Raw genomic sequence first — 15,750 nt, 5'->3', positions numbered from 1 at the left:
AAAAAAAATATGAATTTCTTTCAAAAATTTATTTTAAATCCATACGTTTCGGCTATAATCCTAGCCTTCATTCAGTGGAAACTAAAAATAAAATTAAAAACTAAAACAATTGAATTGGAGTGAAAAGAAAAAAATAAAATTAGTAACTTACAATTTGATCTTAGTGTTAAATTGGAAAATTTTAATAATCCATGGTATTAGGATATGGTAATGCACTACACTATGTATTATAAACATTAACTTGAAATTACACAATATTTTCACAAAATACTGATTTGAAAAAATCACAAATGAATAGTGTGTTATTCGTAGACTGGTTGAAGATGTAATGGAGAAAGTCATTTTTTAAAAAATATTTTTACCAAGATTCTGCAATGTGTGTGGAACGAATTGTAAACCTTTGCGCGAACGCTTTTATTGTTTTGTAAGAAATTTGGAAATGTTATCTAAATAGAAGAGATTGTGTCGCACAGCGTGTTGAGTTCATTCCGTTTATTTATTGTCTTATTGTTATAAATAGTTAAAAAAGATCCCTCTATAATTCTTCGTTTAAATAAATTTTGTTCAAATTGTAGTATAGTCGGATTAGAAAAGTCCATATTGTGTTTTTAAAGTGTATATATGGTCTGCAAGAACAGTTTTGAATTGTTTGGGGTTTTTTGAATTGTTTTTATGTTGTTGTAACCGTTTATTGAGGTTCTGGCTAGTTTCTCCTATGTAAATTAAATCACAGTCTAAACAATTTATTTGATAGACGAGATTTCTGAGTCGTTCGATATTAAATGGGGTTTTGTTTTTGTAAAAATAGTGCTAGTAGTTGTACTAAAATTGGTTACAAGTCGAAGTCCAGATTTATAAAAAAGTTTTTTCCAAGGAACATACAATTCTTTAATGTATGGCAAACATATTACACCAGAATGAGTTTCTGAGTCAGGTAAATCGTTATGTACTGTGCAATTGTCCATTTTATTCAAAAGGTACGTTCGTCTGTTACTAGTTACGGAATTTATAAGTTTTAGAGGATAAGAGTTATCTGTTAAAATTTTTGTAATTAATTTGATGTTGTTGTCCCAAAATGTTTTGTCCGATAGAAGTATTGCGTGGTCCGTTAGATTTATTATAGTACCTATTTTCATTTTGAGTGGATGATAAGAAAAGTAATTAAGGTAGCGTCCGGAGTTAGTTGGTTTTTGGTACCAATTTGTTATTAGTTTGTTATCTGTAGTACGTATAAGTTTTATGTCTAAGAAACTTATCGAGTTCATTGTCTCCAATTCCACTGTAAATTTTAATTTTTTATTGACGTTATTAAATTGATCAATTATCATAGTGACATCATCACTAGGGATACAAGTGATAATGTCATCTACATAACGGTAATAAAAAATATGTTTATTGTAATTTTTAAAAATTGTATTTTCAAGGAGTTGTAAGGATATTTCTGCTAGAGATGGACTTGCTGGGGACCCCATTGGCGCCCCAAAAATTTGATAATAGAAAGAGCCATTGAATTCAAAATAAGTGTTAGAGACAATGAACTTGACAGTTTCCCTGAACCAGTGTAAAGATAAAGAAGTCAACGGGGAAATTTCATTCCATCGGATTGTTATTGCGTCTAAATAAGGTCTAGGGGTACATTAGTAAAAAGTGAGACTACGTCTAAGCTAATTAGTTTGTAGTTGTCTGGTATATAATTTATCTTGTGTTTTAAGTCAGTAACGAGTTCATAAGAATTTTTTATGTAGTGTGGTGATTGTTTTGTCATTGTAGTTAAAATGTTACTTATGTATTTTGAGAGTTTATATAGGGGAGTATTAATGTCGGAAACTATTGGTCTAAAAGGTAAATTATTTTTGTGGACTTTGGGAAGGCCATAAAGTCTGGGAAAATATGGGTGTAAATTTTTCAGGTCAGAAGTTATCTCTTTTGTTAGTTGTTTGTTTGTTGTAAGTTTGTCTAAAAATTTATGGCACGTGCGGTTTATGTAGTCAGTTTCAAGTTAATGTTTATAATACATAGTGTTATAAGTTTAATTTCAAGTTAATGTTTATAATACATAGTGTAGTGCATTACCATATCCTAATACCATGGATTATTAAAATTTTCCAATTTAACACTAAGATCAAATTGTAAGTACTAATTACTATTTTATTTTTTTCTTTTCACTCCAATTCAATTGTTTTAGTTTTTAATTTTATTTTTAGTTTCCACTGAATGAAGGCTAGGATTATAGCCGAAACGTATGGATTTAAAATAAATTTTTGAAAGAAATTCATATTTTTTATTGATGTTATGCCCGATTATTAGACTTTGTTAATACATATGTCAACATCAAATTCAGAATCATACAAAATATATATATATATATATATATATATATATATATATTATAATTTATAGATTACGTTTTTAAAAGAACGTGAAAACAGGTTATCATTAAAAACGCTGGAAAAATATTATAAAAGATGTACTGCCTGATATTTATTTACTGATATCTATTTCCGCATAAATAAATAAATAAATAAATAAATAAATATATATATATATATACATAATACCCTAATTAACTCATAGTTTTATTGTATTGAATATAAATACTTGAACCGCACATTAATCATCAGTGTCATACTGTGTTATACCGTTATACCAACTATCGAAATTCGACACACGCACACATAGAAACGCGTCTTCCTTGGCACAAGAAATTTGTCGAAGCGTTGTTCCAGAAGTTTGTTAAATATTTAAGTAATAAACAATAATAATAGTGTGTAAACTGTGATAAAATTAATAAAAGTTAATGTGTGGATAAAATATTATTTTGTGAAATTAAAAACGAAACTTGGTGTGTGAAATTGTAGTGAATAACAGAGTTATTGGTGTATAATATAAAATAATAATTTGTTATAACCTCACTGACATGGAAAATCAAGTGAACAGACAAGTGAACTCTTAATATCTCAAATGATTAGTATTTATACATAAACAAACATTAATTATGGCACGAAAAGTTATATCATAAATATTAAATATATTTTTAATATTTTATATCCTATAATCATGGAAAATAATATGTAGAGTAGACTATAATAAAATTAATTATGGCACAAAATGTTATATTATAGATACTAAATATATTTTAAATATTATATATCCTATAATCATGAAAAATGATTTGAAAATTGTAATAAAATTTATGAAATTCAATATATTGTCTATTTAAAAATTGTATATATTTATTCAGAATACATAATTTTTTTTTATTAATGGTGTTTGTTCAATATTAATTGAATAATATTTAATATTTCAGAATATAGGGTCAATAATTTTGAATATGGTTTATATAAATTTTTCAATATGGTATAAATATTATTTCCACATATTCTCCTTTCATTCGGAATATGAGCGTAATATGGAAAAATGTTAAGCAAATCGTATAAGCTAAATATCATATTCCCGCATTCGTCCCTCATTACGAATCTGAGCGGAATACGACCGAATGTTAACAAAATCATATGGGCTCAATATTTGAAAATCATATTTAGCTTACATAAAAATCATATTCAGATCAGATTCATTGCTACTAGGGAAGTAACGCCATTTTTTTCAAATATTTCACGGGTTTTGTACTCAACAACCACTCACATCAATATTCATCGCCACCAAAACATACAATAGTAAGATTTGGAAACGTCGATCCCGGTACCTCTCACATGCAAAGCGAGCGCTCTACCAATTGAGCTACGCCTCCTGGAAGTGACATTATTTTATTCAAAGATTCTACGGGTTTTATACTTAACAATCACATTAATTTTTATCATCACCAAGACATAAAAAAGTAAGATTTGGAAGTGCCGGGCATCGATCCTGGTACCTCTCACATGCTAAGCAAAGGTTTACGTGTTTTATATTCCACTCACAATAATTTTTATCGCCACCAAGACAAAAAATATTAACATTCGGAAGCGCCGGGTATCGATTCCGGTACCTCTCACATGCAAAGCGAGCGCTCTACCAATAGAGATACGCCCCGGCAAGTGACATCATTTTATTCAAAGATTCTACGGGTTTTATTCTTAACAATCACATTATCATCACGAAGACATGAAAAAAGTAAGATTTGGAAGTTACCAAGATATAAAATAGTAAGATTTGCAAGCGCCATTGCAAGACATGCAAAGCAAGCGCTCTACCAATTGAGCTACGTCCCCAGCAAGTAACACTATTTTATTCAAAGATTCTACGGGTTTTATACTTAACAATCACTCACATTATCATCACGAAGACATAAAAAAGTAAGATTTGGAAGTTACCAAGATATAAAACAGCAAGATTTGGAAGCGCCAGGTATCGATCCCGGTACCTCTCACATGCAAAGCGAGCCAATTGAGCTACGCCCCCGCCAAGTGACATTAATTTATTCAACGTTTCTACGGGTTTTATACTTAACAATCATTCACAACAATTTTTATCATCACCAAGACATAAAAAAGTAGGATTTGGAAGCGCCGGGTATCGATCCCGGTACTTCTCACATGCTAAGCAATAACCACTCACATCAATTTTTATTGCTATCAAAACATAATATAGTAATATTTGGAAGCGCCGGGTATCGATCCCGGTACCTCTCACATGCAAAGCGAGCGCTCTACCGATTGAGCTACGCCCCCGTCGAGTGACCCTCTTTTATTCAAATATTCTACGGGTTTTATACTTAACAATCACAATAGTTTTTATCATCACCAAGACATGAAAAAGTAGGATTTGGAAGGGCCGGGTATCGATCCCGGTACTTCTCACATGCTAAGCAACAACCACTCACATCAATTTCTATCGCTAGGAAAACATAAAATAGTAAGATTTGAAAGCGCCGGATATCGATCCCGGTACTTCTCACATGCTAAGCAATAACCCCTCACATTAATTTTTATCGCCACCAAAACATAATATAGTAAGATTTGGAAGCGACGGGTATCGATCCCGGTACCTCTCACATGCTAAGCAATAACCACTCACATCAATTTCTATCGCTAGGAAAACATAAAAAAGTAGGATTTGGAAGCGCCGGGTATCGATCCCGGTACTTCTCACATGCTAAGCAATAACCACACACATTAATTTTTATCGATACCAAAACATAATATAACAAGATTTGGAAGCGACGGGTATCGATCCCGGTACCTCTCACATGCAAAGCGAGCGCTCTACCAATTGAGCTACGCCCCCGTCAAGTGACCATATTTTATTCAAATATTCTACGGGTTTTATACTTAACAATCACACAATAATTTTTATCATCACCAAGACATGAAAAAGTAGGATTTGGAAGCGCCGGGTATGGATCCCGGTACTTCTCACATGCTAAGCAACAACCACTCACATCAATTTCTATCGCTAGGAAAACATAAAATAGTAAGATTTGAAAGCGCCGGATATCGATCCCGGTATCTCTCACATGCTAAGCGAGCGCTTAACCACTTGAGCTACGCCCCCGGCAAGTAACGCAATTTTTTTCAAAGGTTTCACGGTTTTTGTACTCAACAACCACACACATCAATATTTATCGCCACCAAAACATAAAATAGTAAGATTTGGAAACGCCGGGTGTCGATCCCGGTACCTCTCACATGCAAAGCGAGCGCTCTATCAATTGAGCTATGCCCCCTGAAAGTGACATTATTTTATACAAATTTTCTACGGGTTTTATACTTAACAATCATTCACAATAATTTTTATCATCAGCAAGACATAAAAAAGTAGGTTTTGGAAGCGCCGGGTATCGATCCCGGTATCTCTGACATGCTAAGCGAGAGCTTAACCACTTGCGCTACGCCCCCGGCAAGTAACGCCATTTTTTTCAAAGGTTTCACGGGTTTTGTACTCAACAATCACTCACATCAATATTCATCGCCACCAAAACATACCTCGTTCCCGGTACCTCTCACATGCAAAGTGAGCGTTCTACCAATTGAGCTACGCCCCCAGCAAGTGACATTATTTTATTCAAAGATTCTACGGGTTTTATACTTTACAAAAAGAAAGAGAGAGAGACTCACAATAATTTTTATCATCACTAAGACATAAAACGTAAGATTTGGAAGCGCCGGGCATCGATCCTGGTACCTCTCACATGCTAAGCAGAGGTTTTACGTGTTTTATACTCAACAACCATTCACAATAATTTTTATCGCCACCAAGACAAAAAATAGTAAGATTTGAAAGCGCCGGATATCGATCCCGGTATCTCTCACATGCTAAGCGAGCGATTAACCACTTACGCTACGCCCCTGCCAAGTAACGTCATTTTTTTCAAAGGTTTTACGGGTTTTGTACTCAACAACCACTCACATGAATATTTATCGCCACCAAAACATACAATAGTAAGATTTGGAAACGCCGGGTACCGATCCCGGTACCTCTCACACGCAAAGCGAGCGCTCTACCAATTGAGCTACGCCCCCTGGCAGTGACATTATTTTATTCAAAGATTCTACGGGATTTATACTAAACAATCATTCACAACAATTTTTAGCATCACCAAAACATAAAAAAGCAGGATTTGGAAGCGCCGGGTATCGATTCCAGTACCTCTCACATGCAAAGCGAGCGCTTTACCAATAGAGCTACGCCCCCGGCAAGTGACATCATTTTATTCAAAGATTCTACGGGTTTTATACTTAACAATCACGTTATCATCACGAAGACATAAAAAAGTAAGATTTGGAAATTACCAAGATAAAAAATAGTAAGATTTGGAAGCGCCGGGTATCGATCTCGGCACCTCTGACATGCAAAGCGAGCGCTCTAACAATTGAGCTACGCCCCGCCAAGTCACATTACTTAATTCAAAGTTTCTACGGGTTTTATACTTAACAATCATTCACAACAATTTCTATCATCACCAAAACATAAAAAGGTAGGATTTGGAAGCGCCGGGTATCGATCCCGGTACTTCTCACATGCTAAGCAACAACCACTCACATCAATTTCTATCGCTAGGAAAACATAAAATAGTACGATTTCGAAGCGCCGGGTATCGATCCCGGTAAGTCTCACATGCAAAGCGAGCGCTCTACTAATTGAGCTACGCCCTCGGCACATGACATTATTTTATTCAAAGATTCTACGGGTTTTATACTTAACAATCACTCACATTATCATCACGAAGACATAAAAAAGTAAGATTTGGAAATTACCAAGATGTAAAATAGAAAGATTTGGAAGCACCGGGTATCGATCCCGATACCTCTCACATGCGATGCAAGCGCTCTACCGATTGAGCTACACCCCCCGCTAGTGACATTATTTTATTCAAAGATTCTACGGGTTTTATACCTAACAAAGAGAAAGAAAGAGATACAATAATTTTTATCATCACCAAGACTTAAAAAAGTAAGATTTGGAAGAGCCGGGCATCAATCCTGGTACCTCTCACATGCTAAGCAAAGGTTTCACGTGTTTTATACTCAACAACCACTCACAATAATTTTTATCGCCACCAAGACAAAAAATAGCAAGATTTGAAAGCGCCGGATATCGATCCCGGTATCTCTCACATGCTAAGCGAGCGTTTAACCACTTGTGCTACGCCCCTGGCAAGTAACGAAATTTTTTTTCAAAGGTTTCACGGGTTTTGAACTCAACAACCACTCACATCAATATTTATCGCCACCAAAACATAAAGTAGTAAGACTTGGAAACGCCGGGTATCGATCCCGGTACCTCTCACATGCAAAGCGAGCGCTCTACCAATTGAGCTACGCCCCCTGGAAGTGACATCATTTTATTCCAAGATTCTACGGCTTTTATACTTAACAATCACTCACATTATCAGCACGAAGACATAAAAAATAAGATTTGGAAGTTACCAAGATATAACATAGTAAGATTTGGAAGCGCCGGGTATCGATTCCGGTACCTCTCGCATGCAAAGCGACCGCTCTACCAATAGAGCTACGCCCCCGGCAAGTGACTTCATTTTATTCCAAGATTCTACGGCTTTTATACGTAACAATCACTCACATTATCAGCACGAAGACATAAAAAAGTAAGATTTGGAAGTTACCAAGATATAAAATAGTAAGATTTGGAAGCGCCGGGTATCGATCCCGGTACCTCTCACATGCGATGCGAGCCCTCTACCGATTGAGCTACACCCCCGGCAAGTGACATCATTTTATTCAAAGATTCTACGGGTTTTATACTTAACAATCACTCACATTATCAGCACGAAGACATAAAAAAGTAAGATTTGGAAGTTACCAAGATATAAAATAGTAAGATTTGGAATCGCCGGGTATCGATCCCGGTACCTCTGACATGCAAAGCGAGCGCTCTACCACTTGAGCTACGCCCCGCCAAGTGGCACCATTTTATTCAAAGATTCTACGGGTTTTATACTTAACAATCACATTATCATCACGAAGACATAAAAAAGTAAGATTTGGAAGTTACCAAGATATAAAATAGTAAGACTTGGAAGCGCCGGGTATCGATCCCGGTACCTCTCACATGCAAAGCGAGCGCTCTACCAATTGAGCTACGCCCCCGTCAAGTGACCCTATTTTATTCAAATATTCTACGGCTTTTATACTTAACAATCACACAATAATTTTTATCATCACCAAGACATAAAAAAGTAGGATTTGGAAGCGCCGGGTATCGATCCCGGTACTTCTCACATGCTAAGCAACAACCACTCACATCAATTTCTATCGCTAGGAAAACATAAAATAGTAAGAATTGAAAGCGTCGGATATCGATCCGGGTATCTCTCACATGCTAAGCGAGCGCTTAATCATTTGAGCTACGCCCGCGGCAAGTAACGCCATTTTTTTTTCAAAGGTTTCACGGGTTTTGTACTCAACAACCACACACATTAAAATTTATCGCCACCGAAAGTGACATTATTTTATACAAAGTTTCTACGGGTTTTATACTTAACAATCATTCACAACAATTTTTATCATCACCAAAACATAAAAAGGTAGGATTTGGAAGCGCCGGGTATCGATCCCGGTACTTCTCACATGCTAAGCAACAACCACTCACATCAATTTCTATCGCTAGGAAAACATAAAATAGTACGATTTCGAAGCGCCGGGTATCGATCCCGGTGAGTCTCACATGCAAAGCGAGCGCTCTACTAATTGAGCTACGCCCCCGGCAAGTGATATTATTTTATTCAAAGATTCTACGGGTTTTATACTTAACAATCACTCACATTATCATCACGAAGACATAAAAAAGTAAGATTTGGAAATTACCAAGATGTAAAATAGAAAGATTTGGAAGCACCGGGTATCGATCCCGATACCTCTCACATGCGATGCAAGCGCTCTACCGATTGAGCTACACCCCCCGCAAGTGACATCATTTTATTCAAAGATTCTACGGGTTTTATACTTAACAATCACTCACATTATCATCACGAAGACATAAAAAAGTAAGATTTGGAAGTTACCAAGATATAAAATAGTAAACTTGGAAGCGCCGGGTATCGATCCCGGTACCTCTCACATGCAAAGCGAGCGCTCTACCAACTGAGCTACGCCCCCGGCAAGTGATATTATTTTATTCAAAGATTCTACGGGTTCTATACTTAACAATCACATTATCATCACGAAGATATAAAAAAGTAAGATTTGGAAGTTACCAAGATATAAAATAGTAAGATTTGGAAGCGCCGGATATCGATCCCGGTATCTCTGACATGCTAAGCGAGAGCTTAACCACTTGCGCTACGCCCCCGGCAAGTAACGCCATTTTTTTCAAAGGTTTCACGGGTTTTGTACTCAACAATCACTCACATCAATATTCATCGCCACCAAAACATACCTCGTTCCCGGTACCTCTCACATGCAAAGTGAGCGTTCTACCAATTGAGCTACGCCCCCAGCAAGTGACATTATTTTATTCAAAGATTCTACGGGTTTTATACTTTACAAAGAGAAAGAGAGAGAGACTCACAATAATTTTTATCATCACTAAGACATAAAACGTAAGATTTGGAAGCGCCGGGCATCGATCCTGGTACCTCTCACATGCTAAGCAGAGGTTTTACGTGTTTTATACTCAAAAACCATTCACAATAATTTTTATCGCCACCAAGACAAAAAATAGTAAGATTTGAAAGCGCCGGATATCGATCCCGGTATCTCTCACATGCTAAGCGAGCGACTAACCACTTACGCTACGCCCCTGCCAAGTAACGTCATTTTTTTCAAAGGTTTCACGGGTTTTGTACTCAACAACCACTCACATAAATATTTATCGCCACCAAAACATACAATAGTAAGATTTGGAAACGCCGGGTACCGATCCCGGTACCTCTCACACGCAAAGCGAGCGCTCTACCAATTGAGCTACGCCCCCTGGCAGTTACATTATCTTATTCAAAGATTCTACGGGATTTATACCAAACAATCATTCACAACAATTTTTAGCATCACCAAAACATAAAAAAGCAGGATTTGGAAGCGCCGGGTATCGATTCCAGCACCTCTCACATGCAAAGCGAGCGCTTTACCAATAGAGCTACGCCCCCGGCAAGTGACATCATTTTATTCAAAGATTCTACGGGTTTTATACTTAACAATCACATTATCATCACGAAGACATAAAAAAGTAAGATTTGGAAATTACCAAGATATAAAATAGTAAGATTTGGAAGCGCCGGGTATCGATCTCGGCACCTCTGACATGCAAAGCGAGCGCTCTACCAATTGAGCTACGCCCCGCCAAGTTTACTATTCAAAGTTTCTTAACAATCATTCACAACAATTTTTATCATCACCAAAACATAAAAAGGTAGGATTTGGAAGCGCCGGGTATCGATCCCGGTACTTCTCACATGCTAAGCAACAACCACTCACATCAATTTCTATCGCTAGGAAAACATAAAATAGTACGATTTCGAAGCGCCGGGTATCGATCCCGGTAAGTCTCACATGCAAAGCGAGCGCTCTACTAATTGAGCTACGCCCCCGGCAAGTGACATTATTTTATTCAAAGATTCTACGGGTTTTATACTTAACAATCACTCACATTATCATCACGAAGACATAAAAAAGTAAGATTTGGAAATTACCAAGATGTAAAATAGAAAGATTTGGAAGCACCGGGTATCGATCCCGATACCTCTCACATGCGATGCAAGCGCTCTACCGATTGAGCTACACCCCCCGCAAGTGACATCATTTTATTCAAAGATTCTACGGGTTTTATACTTAACAATCACACATTATCATCACGAAGACATAAAAAAGTAAGATTTGGAAGTTACCAAGATATAAAATAGTAAACTTGGAAGCGCCGGGCATCGATCCTGGTACCTCTCACATGCTAAGCAGAGGTTTTACGTGTTTTATACTCAACAACCATTCACAATAATTTTTATCGCCACCAAGACAAAAAATAGTAAGATTTGAAAGCGCCGGATATCGATCCCGAGCGATTAACCACTTACGCTACGCCCCTGCCAAGTAACGCCATTTTTTTCAAAGGTTTCACGGGTTTTGTACTCAACAACCACTCACATGAATATTTATCGCCACCAAAACATACAATAGTAAGATTTGGAAACGCCGGGTACCGATCCCGGTACCTCTCGCACGCAAAGCGAGCGCTCTACCAATTGAGCTACGCCCCCTGGCAGTGACATTATTTTATTCAAAGATTCTACGGGATTTATACTAAACAATCATTCGCAACAATTTTTAGCATCACCAAAACATAAAAAAGCAGGATTTGGAAGCGCCGGGTATTGATTCCAGTACCTCTCACATGCAAAGCGAGCGCTTTACCAATAAAGCTACGCCCCCGGCAAGTGACATCATTTTATTCAAAGGTTCTACGGGTTTTATACTTAACAATCACTCACATTATCATCACGAAGACATAAAAAAGTAAGATTTGGAAATTACCAAGATATAAAATAGTAAGATTTGGAAGCGCCGGGTATCGATCTCGGCACCTCTGACATGCAAAGCGAGCGCTCTACCAATTGAGCTACGCCCCGCCAAGTGACATTACTTTATTCAAAGATTCTACGGGTTTTATACTTAACAATTATTCACAACAATTTTTATCATCAGCAAGACATAAAAAGTAGGATTTAGAAGCGCCGGGTATCGATCCCGGTACTTTTCACATGCTAAGCAACAACCACTCACATCAATTTCTATCGCTAGGAAAACATAAAATAGTAAGATTTGGAAGCGCCGGGTATCGATCCCGGTAACTTTCACATGCAAAGCAAGCGCTCTACTAATTGAGCTACGCCCCCGGCAAGTGATATTATTTTATTCAAAGATTCTACGGGTTTTATACTTAACAATCACTCACATTATCATCACGAAGACATAAAAAAGTAAGATTTGGAAGTTACCAAGATATAAAATAGTAAACTTGGAAGCGCCGGGTATCGATCCCGGTACCGCTCACATGCAAAGCGAGCGCTCTACCAACTGAGCTACGCCCCCGGCAAGTGATAACATTTTATTCAAAGATTCTACGTGTTCTATACTTAACAATCACATTATCATCACGAAGACATTATCATCACGAAGTAAGATTTGGAAGCGCCGGGTATCGATCCCGGTACCTCTCACATGCAAAGCGAGCGCTCTACCAATTGAGCTACGCCCCCGCCAAGTAACATTAATTTATTCATAGTTTCTACGGGTTTTATACTTAACAATCATTCACAACAATTTTTATCATCACCAAGACATAAAAAAGTAGGATTTGGAAGCGCCGGGTATCGATCCCGGTACTTCTCACATGCTAAGCAATAACCACTCACATTAATTTTTATCGCTACCAAAACATAATATAGTAAGATTTGGAAGCGACGAGTATCGATCCCGGTACCTCTCACATGCAAAACGAGCGCTCTACCAATTGAGCTACGCCCCCGTCAAGTGACTATATTTTACTCAAATATTCTACGGGTTTTATACTTAACAATCACACAATAATTTTTATCATCACCAAGACATGAAAAAGTAGGATTTGGAAGCGCCGGGTATGGATCCCGGTACTTCTCACATGCTAAGCAACAACCACTCACATCAATTTCTATAGCTAGGAAAACATAAAATAGTAAGATTTGAAAGCGCCGGATATCCCGGTATCTCTCACATGCTAAGCGAGCGATTAACCACTTACGCTACGCCCCCGGCAAGTAACGCCATTTTTTTCAAAGGTTTCACGGGTTTTGTACTCAACAACCACTCACATCAATATTTATCGCCACCAAAACATACAATAGTAAGATTTGGAAACGCCGGGTATCGACCCCGGTACCTCTCACACGCAATGCGAGCGTTCTACCAATTGAGCTACGCCCCCTGGCAGTGACATTATTTTATTCAAAGATTCTACGAGATTTATACTAAACAATCATTCACAACAATTTTTAGCATCACCAAGACATAAAAAAGCAGGATTTGGAAGCGCCGGGTATCGATTCCAGTACCTCTCACATGCAAAGCGAGCGCTTTACCAATAGAGCTACGCCCCCGGCAAGTGAAACCATTTTATTCAAAGATTCTACGGGTTTTTTACTTAACAATCACATTATCATCACGAAGACATAAAAAAGTAAGATTTGGAAGTTACCAAGATATAAAATAGTAAGACTTGGAAGCGCCGGGTATCGATCCCGGTACCTCTCACACGCAAAGCGAGCGCTCTACCAATTGAGCTATGCCCCCGTCAAGTGACCCTATTTGATTCAAATAATCTACGGGTTTTATACTTAACAATCTCACAATAATTTTTATCATCACCAAGACATAAAAAAGTAGGATTTGGAAGCGCCGGGTATCGATCCCGGTACTTCTCATATGCTAAGCAACAACCACTCACATCAATTTCTATCGCTATGAAAACATAAAATAATAAGATTTGAAAGCGCCGGGTATCGATCCCGGTAACTCTCACATGCAAAGCGAGCGCTCTACTAATAGAGCTACGCCCCCGGCAAGTGATATTATTTTATTCAAAGATTGTACGGGTTTTATACTTAACAATCACTCACATTATCATCACGAAGACATAAAAAAGTAAGATTTGGACGTTACCAAGATATAAAATAGAAAGATTTGGAAGCACCGGGTATCGATCCCGGTACCTCTCACATGTAAAGCGAGCGCTCTACAAATTGAGCTACGTCCCCGGAAAGTAACATTATTTTATTCAAAGATTCTACGGGTTTTATACTTAACAAAGAGAAAGAAAGAGATACTCACAATAATTTTTATGATCACCAAGACTTAAAAAAGTAAGACTTGGAAGCGCCGGGCATCGATCCTGGTACCTCTCACATGCTAAGCAAAGGTTTCACGTGTTTTATACTCAACAACCACTCACAATAATTTTTATCGCCACCAAGACAAAAAATAGTAAGATTTGAAAGCGCCGGATATCGATCCCGGTATCTCTCACATGCTAAGCGAGCGATTAACCACTTACGCTACGCCATCGCCAAGTAACGCCATTTTTTTCAAAGGTTTTATGGGTTTTGTACTCAACAACCACTCACATGAATATTTATCGCCACCAAAACATACAATAGTAAGATTTGGAAACGCCGGGTACCGATCCCGGTACCTCTCACACGCAAAGCGAGCGCTCTACCAATTGAGCTACGCCCCCTGGCAGTGACATTATTTTATTCAAAAATTCTACGGGATTTATACTAAACAATCATTCACAACAATTTTTAGCATCACCAAAACATAAAAAAGCAGGATTTGGAAGCGCCGGGTATCGATTCCAGTACCTCTCACATGAGAAGCGAGCGCTTTACCAATGGAGCTACGCCCCCGGCAAGTGACATCATTTTATTCAAAGATTCTACGGGTTTTATACTTAACAATCACTCACATTATCATCACGAAGACATAAAAAGGTAAGATTTGGAAATTACCAAGATATAAAATAGTAAGATTTGGAAGCGCCGGGTATCGATCCCGGTACCTCTGACATGCAAAGCGAGCGCTCTACCAATTGAGCTACGCCCCGTCAAGTGACATTACTTTATTCAAAGATTCTACGGGTTTTATACTTAACAATTATTCACAACAATTTTTATCATCACCAAGGCATAAAAAAGCAGGATTTGGAAGCGCCGGGTATCGATTCCGGTACCTCTCACATGCAAAGCGAGCGTTCTACCAATAGAGATACGCCCCCGGCAAGTAACATGATTTCATTCAAAGATTCTACGGGTTTTTTACTTAACAATCACATTATCATCACGAAGACATAAAAAAGTAAGATTTGGAAGTTACCAAGATATAAAATAGTAAGATTTGGAAGCGCCGGGTATCGATCCCGGTACCTCTCACATGCAAAGCGAGCGCTCTACCAATTGAGCTGCGCCCCCGTCAAGTGACCCCGTTTTATTCAAATATTCTACGGGTTTTATACTTAACAATCACACAATAATTTTTATCATCACCAAGACATAAAAAAGTAGGATTTGGAAGCGCCGGGTATCGATCCCGGTACTTCTCACATGCTAAGCAACAATCACTCACACCAATTTCTATCGCTAGGAAAACATAAAATAGTAAGATTTGAAAGCGCAGGGTATCGATTCCGGTAACTCTCACATGCAAAGCGTGCGCTCTACTAATTGAGCTACGCCCCCGGCAAGTGATATTATTTTATTCAAAGATTGTACGGGTTTTATACTTAACAATCACTCACATTATCATCACGAAGACATAAAAAAGTAAGATT

The 15,750-nt window shown here is 37.6% G+C and overlaps 14 non-coding genes across 14 annotated transcripts; all 14 read right to left on the bottom strand.

Annotated features, from left to right (window-relative positions):
- Window positions 1-4,594: 4,594 nt before the first annotated feature.
- On the bottom strand, window positions 4,595-4,667 carry Trnaa-ugc. The gene has a single exon. It is a non-coding gene; the product is annotated as a tRNA-Ala (tRNA).
- Window positions 4,668-5,150: 483 nt separating this feature from the next.
- Trnaa-ugc lies at window positions 5,151-5,223 on the bottom strand. Its single transcript has one exon. It is a non-coding gene; the product is annotated as a tRNA-Ala (tRNA).
- A 1,162-nt stretch (window positions 5,224-6,385) lies between these two features.
- Trnaa-ugc lies at window positions 6,386-6,458 on the bottom strand. The gene has a single exon. It is a non-coding gene; the product is annotated as a tRNA-Ala (tRNA).
- A 1,233-nt stretch (window positions 6,459-7,691) lies between these two features.
- On the bottom strand, window positions 7,692-7,764 carry Trnaa-ugc. The gene has a single exon. It is a non-coding gene; the product is annotated as a tRNA-Ala (tRNA).
- Window positions 7,765-8,473: 709 nt separating this feature from the next.
- Trnaa-ugc lies at window positions 8,474-8,546 on the bottom strand. Its single transcript has one exon. It is a non-coding gene; the product is annotated as a tRNA-Ala (tRNA).
- Window positions 8,547-9,481: 935 nt separating this feature from the next.
- Trnaa-ugc lies at window positions 9,482-9,554 on the bottom strand. Its single transcript has one exon. It is a non-coding gene; the product is annotated as a tRNA-Ala (tRNA).
- A 744-nt stretch (window positions 9,555-10,298) lies between these two features.
- Window positions 10,299-10,371, bottom strand: Trnaa-ugc. Its single transcript has one exon. It is a non-coding gene; the product is annotated as a tRNA-Ala (tRNA).
- A 1,203-nt stretch (window positions 10,372-11,574) lies between these two features.
- Trnaa-ugc lies at window positions 11,575-11,647 on the bottom strand. Its single transcript has one exon. It is a non-coding gene; the product is annotated as a tRNA-Ala (tRNA).
- A 759-nt stretch (window positions 11,648-12,406) lies between these two features.
- On the bottom strand, window positions 12,407-12,479 carry Trnaa-ugc. Its single transcript has one exon. It is a non-coding gene; the product is annotated as a tRNA-Ala (tRNA).
- Window positions 12,480-12,573: 94 nt separating this feature from the next.
- On the bottom strand, window positions 12,574-12,646 carry Trnaa-ugc. Its single transcript has one exon. It is a non-coding gene; the product is annotated as a tRNA-Ala (tRNA).
- A 996-nt stretch (window positions 12,647-13,642) lies between these two features.
- Trnaa-ugc lies at window positions 13,643-13,715 on the bottom strand. Its single transcript has one exon. It is a non-coding gene; the product is annotated as a tRNA-Ala (tRNA).
- An 870-nt stretch (window positions 13,716-14,585) lies between these two features.
- Window positions 14,586-14,658, bottom strand: Trnaa-ugc. Its single transcript has one exon. It is a non-coding gene; the product is annotated as a tRNA-Ala (tRNA).
- Window positions 14,659-14,954: 296 nt separating this feature from the next.
- Window positions 14,955-15,027, bottom strand: Trnaa-ugc. Its single transcript has one exon. It is a non-coding gene; the product is annotated as a tRNA-Ala (tRNA).
- Window positions 15,028-15,318: 291 nt separating this feature from the next.
- Window positions 15,319-15,391, bottom strand: Trnaa-ugc. The gene has a single exon. It is a non-coding gene; the product is annotated as a tRNA-Ala (tRNA).
- Between the last annotated feature and the right edge of the window lie 359 nt (window positions 15,392-15,750).

The sequence above is a fragment of the Ctenocephalides felis genome, unplaced genomic scaffold, assembly GCF_003426905.1.
Source record: "Ctenocephalides felis isolate EL2017-DRISC unplaced genomic scaffold, ASM342690v1 CF-g0.4_SCAFFOLD_01492, whole genome shotgun sequence".
Lineage (NCBI taxonomy): Eukaryota > Metazoa > Arthropoda > Insecta > Siphonaptera > Pulicidae > Ctenocephalides > Ctenocephalides felis.
Note: the sequence above shows the minus strand (reverse complement) of the source record. Positions and strands in the feature narration are given on the sequence as shown.